Source organism: Neomonachus schauinslandi, chromosome 2 (assembly GCF_002201575.2).
Source record: "Neomonachus schauinslandi chromosome 2, ASM220157v2, whole genome shotgun sequence".
NCBI classification, from domain to species: Eukaryota; Metazoa; Chordata; class Mammalia; order Carnivora; family Phocidae; genus Neomonachus; species Neomonachus schauinslandi.
The window spans coordinates 116,807,774-116,819,598 of NC_058404.1; the positions used below are offsets into that span (position 1 = coordinate 116,807,774).

The window sequence follows — 11,825 nt, forward strand, 5'->3', positions numbered from 1 at the left end:
TTTAAAAAAAAAAAAAAAAAAAAAAAAAAATAAAAAAATAAATAAATAAATAAATGGTGCTAAAACAAATGTATATTTTTCAAAACCTACCTACCTCTATGTGAATATTGATTTGAGATGGATCATAGACCTAAAATGTAAAAAGCTAAAACCATAAAGTTTCTGTAGGAAAACATGGAAAAAAATCTTCATAACCTCAGGGTGGGTAAAGATTTATTATAGAGGACACAGAAAGTACACAGCAAAAACAGATAAATTAGGTTTCCTGAAAATTAAAACATTCATTATGAAAATTGAGTAGGCAAGCCACAGACTGGGAAAAATATTCTCAATACATATATCTGACAAAGAACTCTTAACCAGAATATATAAAGAACTCTTATAAACCAACAATAAAAAACCACAAACAACCTAATTTTAAAAATGAGTAAAAGACTTGAACATTGACTTAACAAATGATGCTTAGTATCACTAGTCATCTGAGAAATGAAAATTAAAATCCCAGTGAAGTACCATTTCATGTCCACCAGCATGGTTAAAATAAAAAAGACTGACAATATCAAATGCTGTGAGGGTGGTGTTGAGAATTAGAATTTTTATACATTGCTGGTGGGAATATAAAATGGTACAACCGTTTTGGAAAAACTGTTTGGCAATTGACATTCATTTATTCAATGACCCAGCAATTCTACTACTAGGTATTTATCCAAGAGAAATGAAAACATATGTCCACAAAAAGACTTGTACAAGAATATTTATAGGCCTTATTTGTAATATCCTCAAAGTGGAAATAACCCAAATAAATACCAATTGGAGAGTAAATAAATACATTTTGATAAATTTATATAATAGAATGTTACTTAAGAATAAGAAGAAACTATTGATACATATAGCAACATAGATATTTCTCAAAAAATACTATCTTGGGAATAAGAAGCCAGACACAAAAGACTACATACTAAATTACTTCATTTTTATGAAGGACAAAAATAGGCAGAGAAAATGGAGGATGATAGAAATCAGAGAGATTTCTACTTTTGGGGTAGGTGAAGTTGAACAGAAAGGGACATAAGAGAACTTTCTGTGCTGGCGGAAATATTCTATATCTTATATCTGGTGGCAGTTGCATGAAGATTATATATATATATATATATAATCTCCATATATATATATGTCAAAACTTCTCAAACGCAATACTTAAAATCTGTTATTTTATTGTCTGTAAATTATACCTCCATTTAAAAAAGAAAGCCCAGGATAAAAGAGCATGGTATATCTATAGGTAAAAATGACTAAAAAACTCAGGGCTGATGGTTAATTCTTTTCTTAAATTTTACCTCAGAAAACAAGAATTCAAGTCCCCCTCCCTTGGATAAACTATTTCTGCATTTTAAGTCATGATGATGAAAGAGTTGCTTATTAAAATCCTTTTTCTCATAATATGTGTCATACAGGGCTTGAAAACATCAAAATCAATGAAATAAATCTCATCTCAAATGGAATAATCTAGGGCATGTAAAAGCTAAATAATTAGCAGCATGTGAGAAAGGACATGTCATCTGTCTTTAAAAAGTTCAGTTGGTGGACTGAGGAGAAGTGTGAGAAGAGAGAAATACTCAAATAAACTTCTAAACTCTGTACTCCTCCTACCTCCAATCTACATTCAGTAAGTGTTAGCAAAGTAATGTAACTAAAAAATATGGTTGATATCTGGAAAACAAATCCTGTGACCATACATTATATTATGACATAAAGAACTAATTCATTAATTTTTCTTTTACATGATTTATTCCATAGGCAAGGGACCATGTCTCTTGCAACTCATCTTTGTATCCTTGGAAGAATCTATGCCAGGGTCTTGAAAATAATGGATCCTCAGTAATTATTTATAAACTGGAATTCATTTATCAATGTATTTACTGATTAATTAGAATTTATGTCCAAATTACATACTCCCGCAGTGGGAAATTTCCTGCAAGTATTTTACGTCTTCATATAAAATGTCTGAACCAGTGATAATCTCATTTGGTAATTTATGGGAAACATATTTAAAGAAGTATATGAAATGAAATACAAGTCCATCTCATCCCGGCTTAAAAATTTAACCATACTGTAGTTGCCTGACTGGATATTTTTAAAAATTATAGAAAAAATACAATTGTTTAAAATACAACCAACCAACCAACCAACCAATCCCACTGAGTCTAGTTTTGGTCTCCATTTGAATATCTAAATGATTATAAAGGCTGCAATGATTACAAAGGCTTCAATTCACTGTTTTGAATTGAACATCAAATTGGCAAGATGAGAAAAGCTGTGAAGTGAGAAGGAAATTGTTATTCCAGTGATGTAACCTCCACTGGTGAGTATTATTCTGTTGGCAGCTGAGACTTCAGGGGATTCTCACTATGAAAACCAGTGGCCCTTTAATCATACATTACAAGAACATTTGTGATGCTTTGCAGGCAGCCTTTCTTCCATGATTTTCCTGCTGCTTTCCTTCCTGAGCACAATAAGTTCAATATGGCTAATGCTGTTTTCTAGTTATGCCAAGAACCTCCTAAATGCCACTGGGCTTTCATCATGAAGACGGATGGCCAAACATCAAATGTGAATATCTCCTTCTAAATGGGGACTCCCACGATCATGTTATTTTTGGGAGAGCAGCTCTCTGGCTCCATGGATATTACTTGAACGGAGTAACCACATTCTTCTGCAGCTCTTGCTCGATCCAGATCCACTAGGCACATGCACTGTTTTCCTGAAATACAATAAAGTGGTATCATGAGACTCCCTACAGGGAACAGTGCAATTTCAATTTGTCCATCTATACAGCGACAAAATCTACAAGTATATGGCGAATGCTGTTTGCCCCCAAGTCCTGTTTAGTCTCTGTCAACCTAACTCTTGATCAGTATGGAGAAAATATAATCACATATGACAGTTCACAGATTTGTTTCTGCTGATAATTTAGAGGTTAACTTTCTTTTTTTTGAGAATGTTAACTTTTTAAAATGTATTTATAAATAAATCTCAAATACAGACTACAGATCCTATTTCCCACTTTGGTTAAAAATACATTTAAAGACCTTGTGCCTGCATTCCCTATGGAAATATATTACCTGTAATATTGTGAAAAAAATAACATCTATCTTTAATAATATTTAAAGTGTCATGCTAACAAAGAGGCATCTGAAAGATGGGCTACATTTTTAGGACAAGGAAAAATGAGAAATGGAAAATATTTGAGAAAATTCTTATTTGTGCTTCAGTTATTTCAGGTGGATGTGTATGTTCAGCGTAACATAATCAATTTTCAGAACTCCTTCACCCCAATAAAATAGTGGTATTCAATCTTCTTTGTAATCTTTGGAAAACAAAAGAGAAAACCTGACTGGCAAGCAAAGCAGCTAATTTGTGTTCCTTTGGCAAATGCAAATTTCTATGTTAAAGGTAGCTCTGGAAATAAAAATGATTTGGGGTTGAATATATTCAAAGCTATGGTTCACTTTTATGCTTTCAATTTCTTTAAATTCAGTATACAAACTTCATCCTCCAAAAGGCTGCTGACTATGCAGAACTTAATTCCATTTTCCCTCCTAATTATAATAATGACTAAACATTTTTTTTTTTTTTAAAGATTTTATTTATTTATTTGAGAGAGAGAACAAGAGAGAGTGAGAGAGCACGTGAGAGGGGGGAGGGCCAGAGGGAGAAGCAGACTCCCTGCCGAGCAGGGAGCCCGATGCGGGACTCGATCCAGGGACTCCAGGATCATGACCTGAGCCGAAGGCAGACGCTTGACCATCTGAGCCACTCAGGCGCCCGACTAAACATTATTTTTAAATAATTTATTTGGATGTCCACAGAAACTACTAAAATTGAATAGCTGCAGAAATGAAGCCAGATAATTGAAACAGAGATGTTCTTCTGTGGAAGACAGAAGAACCCCACAGAAAAACTGTGGAAGGTGAAGTCAGTAGGTAAGAATTGGCAATGAGACATTCAGATTTAAAGTGTTTATTTTGTACTTTTTTCTTAAAAGCTCCTATGCCAAAAAGGATGAACTGTGTTAGAAATGATATAAAAAGAGATGTCTTGAATTCCATTTAGGCAAAATCACCCCCCAACCCACCCCTCCCTGTTCATCAACAGTTGTGCGGCCGACATTCTTTTTTTCCCTTAAAATACTGTTCATCTTTTAAGACATCTGTAAAGGCTCCCCCCCCACCCACCTCCGTCTACTCTTCAGTTTAAAATGAAACATTCTCTGTCAGAATAGACGCCCTGCATTCCTTCAGTACCCACCCTGGGTTTACACTGCAGCTCATTCACCCTTGGCTTTGATCCCAGTCCAGTTAATTTTTCTTTTTCTATTGCATAAAAGAATCTCATGTTTTCACATGTTGAAGAAGTACCTTTACAACTGAAATTCAGTTGTTGGTAGTCTCCCTTTGGGGGCCTTGAAAGCTTCCTAAAATGTTCACAGAACAAAAATATGGCCCATGCAAAGTACAGATGTCCACATTTGATGGAGTCCGTGACTTTGCACATGACCTTCCCTCCCCTCATGCCAGTGATCAGGCCAAATGTTCCTCCTCCTCTTCAACTCCAGCAACTTCCCATCTAGCACTCCCTGAACATTCACATGTACACTCAACTAGCTCAGAGAGTTGGGAATGGGGGAAGGAGAAGGCAGAGAAAAGGAGTGGGAAAGAGAAGGAGGTTGCATGCAGGAGAGAGAGGAAGAGCTTTTTCCATATCTTTATGCTCCGGAGTGTGAGAAAGAAAAGGAAATCAGGTCTCAGATGCTTCTCTGTATGTATCTTGCTATGCTGACTTTGACTTTAGAGTTTGAAGATAACTACTTCTCACACAACATAGTCCCTGTATGCAAGCTAATTATCCCATCTGGTGCTCAGCCAAAGAAATGGCAATCTGTTTTCCAAAATACTATGATGGCCTCCAATGTGGGGGCTCTTCTAAATAATTTTAAAGATTATTTTTGACTCCACTCAATCTTCTCAAGCCCTAATTTTGGAACCTAGCCTTCGTATCAGTTCATAGTGTGACTCCATCATCTACCAGGTAAAGGATCCTAGACAAACTTTTGTCCCAGTCCTAAATAATAGTACATACCCCATAAGTATTTTCATTAGAATTTACTGAGATAACGGGTAAGGCATTTAGCTCAGCACTTAAATGCGCAGTCACTGTTAGCTGCTATTGTCCTTCTAAATGTGATTTCTTTTTCTAAAGCAAAGTCTTGGATAAATTCATTACTTAAACTTAAAATGCTATTGCAGGTCTTCCAATTAAGGTAATATTTACTATTACAGATGTTGAATAAATTGGTCTATGATTAATAATATACAAGTATACTTTTTTCCAAGAAAAAATGCTTATAGATATTTTAACTAACTTTGGCATGCAAAGTTGATTTTTCCATCTTTATATTTTCTTCTGTGGCTTTAGACAGATCCCTCAGTTTGTTCATAACAGTAAGAAAGAGATTTCACATAATTCTGCTCAATGTACAAATACTGAAGATGAATTTAAAAGTATTAATGTTGGGCACCTGGGTGGCTTAGTCGTTTAGTGTCTGCCTTCGGCTCAGGTCATGGTCCCAGGATTCTGGGTTCGAGCCCCACATCGGGCTTCCTGCTCGGTGGGAAGCCTGCTTCTCTCTCTCCCACTCCCCCTGCTTCTTTTCCCTCTCTTGCTATGTCTCTCTCTGTCAAATAAATGAATAAAATCTTCTAAAAAAAAGTATTAATGTTAACAAAAACGGGATAAAATACTCTTATACCTACAAAGACCTTTTCAACATGGATTTCCTTTTCTGGGAAAAACAAACTTGAGTTTCTTGTTGATAAATGGACCAGTTTTCCCCATATAGAACCAGTCCATTCATTCCTAGGCATACTGTACGTAATCTACTCATCAGCTGCTCTGTGAAAACACATACCTACAAGTCTTCGTTGGGGTGGAAGCTGGACAGCTGTCTGATCCGCAAATCTACACAGAATCATGTGTTCCTAAAAGAAAAAAACAATAGAATGTGGGTCTATTTTAATCTTCTGCTTCAAAACTAAAAATTATAAAAACTACCTCACTTATCTGGAGTTCTACAGTTTAACTGAATAAAGTACTACACAAGTAATACTTCTGAAAGAAACACATTTTCAGAAAATGGTACTCAATAACTTTTTCCCCTTCAAGTAGACTGTTCTTCAGATGCAGTTCTTAAGAATGGATGCAAGGAACATCCTCAGGCCAGTTAGCCAGTTGCTTTTAGCCAAAATAGGGTTACAATGCGTGATTATCATGTGTTAAACGAAAAGACCTAAAATTCACTTATATTTTTCCTTTAATAAAATTTGAATCTCAGGAACATGGCTCCAAGAAGTCAGTCTCGGTGGCTCCCACCAGGGGAAAAGGCAGTACTGTAGAAGATCATCACTCTTTGTGGGTTCTGTGGTTCTGTAGTTCTCTGGGATACCCAGCAGAGTGCTGGCTGTTCCTACACTTTTCTGGACTCTTCCCTTGTCCCTTTAGAGGAGAGGAAGCTGGCTCATTCACTCTCTCCTCACTCCAAAGGGCTGCTGGAGGTGCATCTACTTTAAGGGCAACCGTAAGAATGACCTGAGGGGGTGGGAGGAAAATTATTCTGCTTGACAATTTTAGGAAAGGCTGCTTTCATGCAAAAAGAACAAGGCTTTACAGGGGCAGAGAGCTGATGAGCCTGCACAGCACTCTGAAATAGGCAAGCAGCCAAAGGTGAGTGCTCAGGCGGATTGGGGGTACTGCGATGTTCCCACGGCAGCTGTTCATTCAGAACAGATGCAGTCTCCAAGTGTGCAAATGATCTCACCTGTCAGCTTAGCCAAAGGCTTGAACTCCGAATCCTCGTTTGTCCCCTTTCGTCTTTTGTACATTCAACTTGAGGCCTCCGTTTTTTAATAAGGTAATTGAAGTGGCTGTGTGATGTTGGTTCTTTTTGAAGGGTTACCTCTGTCTCAACTTTTATGCATTAAAACAACAACAACAACGCTGTAATGTTCACTATAAAATTTAGTGGCCAATGGGTAGGACACTAATAAAGTGGCTCAAATGAGTAAGTTGTATTAAGCAGCCATGAACTGGCATCGACAAAGGGGCAGAAGAAGGATTTAGAATTACATAATTTGAAGAAAAAGCAAGAAAAAGCATGCTCTTTGTCTTCATAGTGTTTGAAAGTCAAGATTCACTTAATGTTGAGGCAATCGCCTCTGGTGTCCTCGCCAGATTTTACTGGAATTATTTGTGTATGTGTTCTCCCCAAGAGAAGTTAAATTCTGGAAGGGGAGGCACAGAGCAGAAGTCAGTAAAGATTTGCTGTATAAACTGAACTGTGGAGAAAAACACTTCCAAAGTAACTCTCAAGACATTATTTATTTATTTATTTATTTATTTATTTTAAGACTTTATTAACGGGTGCTTGCCGTTTGTTGATTTTTTTGAAAAAATCAAGTTGTAAACTTTTTATTACAAATTAAAAATGAGGTTCTTAAAAATCTCAACTTGACCAGATATGAAACAATTTAAAAACCTTTAAAGGTGTATTGAGAAAAACCAGGTTTTTGTTTTTTTTTTTTAAACACGTCTGTCATTACCAAAAAGAGACGTCTTTAGGTAAAAATAATAAAAACCCCATGCTGCATAGATAATGCAGATAGTTCTATTTATCTGGTCAGTGGGCGAAAAGCAAGCACTTAAGGTCTTCAGCTCCAATCTTTTGTTCATTTCTTATTGCTGGAATTTCATCTTCATTTCTTCGTGTTGGATGGCTAAACTAGATGATGGTAGAGATGGTAAGCCGGCATTTACTCAGCCGCGCCCTGCTCAGCCTCGGGACCCACGAATTCTCAGCTGGTGGCCCGGCGGCTTTTGTCTCTTTGCCATCTTGTGGTTTAGGGTTTTCTGGGCGTCTGCGTCGGTAATTGAAGTTGCAACGGTACCGACGTTGAGATGGCTGCTGACCTTGGGTCTCATCCTTGATTTTCCTTAACTTCCTCGTTGCCATCCTCTCTAGGCTGTCTTTGGCGAGGAGGACCCCTGCAGAATCGTGGTCTATAACCCCGATACCTATTCTGTCTCACTGGTCTACCTTGTTCTCCTGCACCCTGGTTGTCAGCACCCTCCATCACTTCTCCCTGCACAGGAGGGTTGGAATACTGTGGTCGCCGCGCGTAGGTCTCCGCATGTAGTAAGCTGGGAAGCGTCGCCCGCCGTAGGCCCGGCGCTGTTGAGCCTGGCCTTCCGGAGCACTTTCCGATCCCTCGTTCTTTTCCCCACTCTCACGGTAATTCTGCTGGGAATTGCGTGGAGGACCCCTGCGACGTGGATAGCGTCTATAATGGTTACGGTCTGCTGCACGTTGACTGCCTTGCACTGGAACTCCACCAGGGCCTGGCACCTTTGCTGCCCCGCACCCTTTTCTCCTTCAGCCACATCAAACTCCACAGTGTCTCCATCTCCTACACTGCGAAGGTACTTCCTGGGGTTATTCTTTATGGCGGTCTGGTGTACAAATACATCTTCCTTGGCGTCATTCCTGTTGATGAAACCGTATCCATTTCTTACACTGAACCATTTTACTGTTCCCAAAACCTTCGTTGCGATGACTTTGTCCCCGCCGCCGGGGCCGCCGCTCCCTGCGCCGCGGCCAGTGGCCAGTGGTGCCGGGCTTGGTGTCGGCAGCGCTGAGGGCGAGGGCGGGGGCGGCGGGCGGCTGCTGGGTCTCGGCCTCACTGTTCATGGTTGCAGTGATGGTGACTGGGGCCGGCTAAGGCAGCTGCGGCTCCTCCCGGGGTGTGATGGTAACTAGGCCCGCGGCGGCGGCGGGGCTGCTCAGGGCTCTCTGGGGTCCGCTCTCCGCTCCCGCTGTCGATCGAACTCAGTAACTCTCAAGACATTTAGGTACTACCTCCATTTAGTTCAGTTAAGAAGTATCTTGCCACAGTATCCAAAAAGCTCAGACTTCCCTCTGGAACCTTTATACCTGAGACCCTCAAAAGGGCTGGTGGCCAAGCAGCTTTTGGGGGTGTGAGAGAAGGAGTAGACCCAGTAGACTGGGTACCAGTGAGTTTTCTGGTCTGTGGAAGAGCCTGGGTACCCTGTCGCTATTCTTTAGAAATGTTACGTTCTTTTCTAGCCAGTGAGACTGGGGCACCCAACCTCTTCACTGCCCTGGGTTTTTTACACGCATCCTCTCAATTTGTTTTTAGCCAGCATCACTCAAAGAGGCATTAAAAACAGGGCCCTAGTTTTTGTTTCTTTTTCAACTCATTGTCTACTCTATTGGCAGGGTCTTATAAGAGAAAGGTAAGGTGTTTTGAATATTATGAAAACAAAGTTCCTGGGGTCCTAATGTTTCCCAAAAACCTTACAGTTCCCTAAGACATACAAACTTAAAATCCAGTAAGCAAAGACCAGGGAAGTCTGGTTCTGGATGAAAGCATCAACACTCTTCCCTCTATAGTATCTGTGTATGCTCAGAGCAGGGGGAGAGGTGAGGAGGGGGAAAGGGGACGGTGGGAGACAGAGTTGGAGGTGCCTGTTTAAGGATTATAAAGTAGAGGTGGGGCGCCTGGGTGGCTCAGTTGGTTAAGCGACTGCCTTCAGCTCAGGTCATGATCCTGGAGTCCCTGGATCGAGTCCCACATCGGGCTCCCTGCTCGGCAGGGAGTCTGCTTCTCCCTCTGACCCTCCCCCCTCTCATGTGTTCTCTCTCATTCTCTCTCTCTCAAATAAATAAATAAAATCTTAAAAAAAAAAAAAGTAGAGGTGAAGGAGATATATGTGCCAAGCTGGTAGAAATGAACGTTTTTGATTCACTGTCCCCCACTACTTAACCGTTGGATGGAGAAGGGAAAAATCTTGAAAGGTGGGGCCTGGCATGTAAAATGAAACTATATATTTTTAGTGAGTCTGCAAGAAGTGAACTAAGAATCTAATTTATCAAGTTTTAATGGGATTATCCATGTATTTCTGGCAAATATCATTACCATTTTTTAGAATGCATTTGTCATGTTATTGACCAATTAGTTAGTGGTAATATTCAGAAAGCTGGAAACTAGTTTGCTCAGACTGATGCCTCAGAACTATGTAATGTTCTGACTACTGTTGAGAAACAGTTCTTGTATTTCTTCACGCCTTATGAGTAGAGGTGCTGCGTTTGTTCTGGACCAGGGGTTGGCAAACTCTGGCCTACGGGCCAAATCCAGCCTATGACCTCTTTTTGTATGGCTCTCAAGTTAAAAACAGTCTTTACATTTTTAAAAGATTGTACACCACCACCACCAAAAGCAACAAGAAATGGCAAGGACAAAGTAGAATAGCTGGGAAATTTTTAAGTGGCTGACAAAACCTAAAATGTTTACTGTCTGACCTTTTACAGAAAAATTTGCCTGTGTTCTAGATTATCTTCTCAAAGATGTTTATATAGTGAGCAACTCTGGAAAATACATAGTTTCACTCTGGAGCAAAGGGCAGGAATGCTTGCTTCAAGATTAAATCTTAAAACATTTGGGTTTCCTAAGCTCAGCTTCCCTCTCTTGTACTGCAATTCACTGTGTATGTAGGTGTCGCATGGCCCATTATGTACTGCCCTGTGGGAACTGGGTCTCAGGAAGTCAGGACAAAAATGATGATAGTCTGGCTACTCCTACTGCCAGGTCTCTAACTCAGAAGTCTCCTATCTGCCGGCATCCGTGAAACTGGCAGGCTAGCATGTGAACTTGCAGGGTAAACTCTCAGACCCTTCACAAGTCTTGCCACCTACTTGGACTTTAATCTTGATTCACAAAACAAAACAAAACATAAAAAGTAAAACAAGCCTCCCATATTACATGTTGATGAGTAATTCCAAGATAACTATAGATTATATATACCATTCAAAATTTGGGAGGGGGGAAAATATAAAGAAGGAATAAAAAGTATATTAGAAAGACATCTAGAACTTTTTAAGGTTACCTTGTATGATAAAGTTTTCTTGAATTGTTCACTGAAATAGAAAAGAAAAAAAAGAGTTATTACTTTAAACACCAAAGATTAGGAGTCGAGATAGTCTATATATTTCTATATAGAAATATAGAAAAAACTATAAACAAAAGTAGGTATTTTATCTGAGGAGTACATAATGCTATCTTACGCTGAGAACTATGCCAGTTTGAAATGTCTTTATAAAAAGCCAAAAGCATACTCTCAGTATGCTATTAATTTTGAAGATTTTTTCAAAGATTGTTTACACTATTAGAGATGCACAACCATTTTTTTTTTCTCTTCCCCACATGGGTGCACAAAGATCCAGGGGTTTTAAAATGTAGGTTTTACTACTATTTTAGATATGGTGAGGCCAACAGATCAGGAGATGTTTGCCATGGAAAAGATAGTTTTTTCCCAACAATTCCTAAGAGACGGCATGCCATGCCACAGAGAGCCACATGGCGCTGCTTAGGAGGCGGAGGGAGTGGGATACAATGTAGGCAAGAGCCTTTATTATGGATTCCATTGGAAGAGATGGCAAGGCAGGATGAGCAAACTTAGGACTGGGTAGGACTGGATAATGTCAGTGGCTTTGGGGATAGGGGCTGTCCCTAGTTGTCTGGGACCTGACACAGGTGATTAGGGCAGGGGGGTAATGGCCTGGGAATGGTCTTCCACTGACAAAAGGAGAAAATGGCAATAAATCTGCAGAGATATGAAAAAGCTGACAGACACTGAAGTAAGATTTTAAAATCAATGAAGTGAAGCCACAGGCTGAATAACTCAAATTAACATTC

The 11,825-nt window shown here is 39.5% G+C and overlaps 1 pseudogene; it reads right to left on the bottom strand.

Moving 5' to 3' along the window:
- Positions 1–7,865: 7,865 nt before the first annotated feature.
- On the bottom strand, positions 7,866–8,800 carry LOC110572085 (annotated as a pseudogene).
- Positions 8,801–11,825: the final 3,025 nt, after the last annotated feature.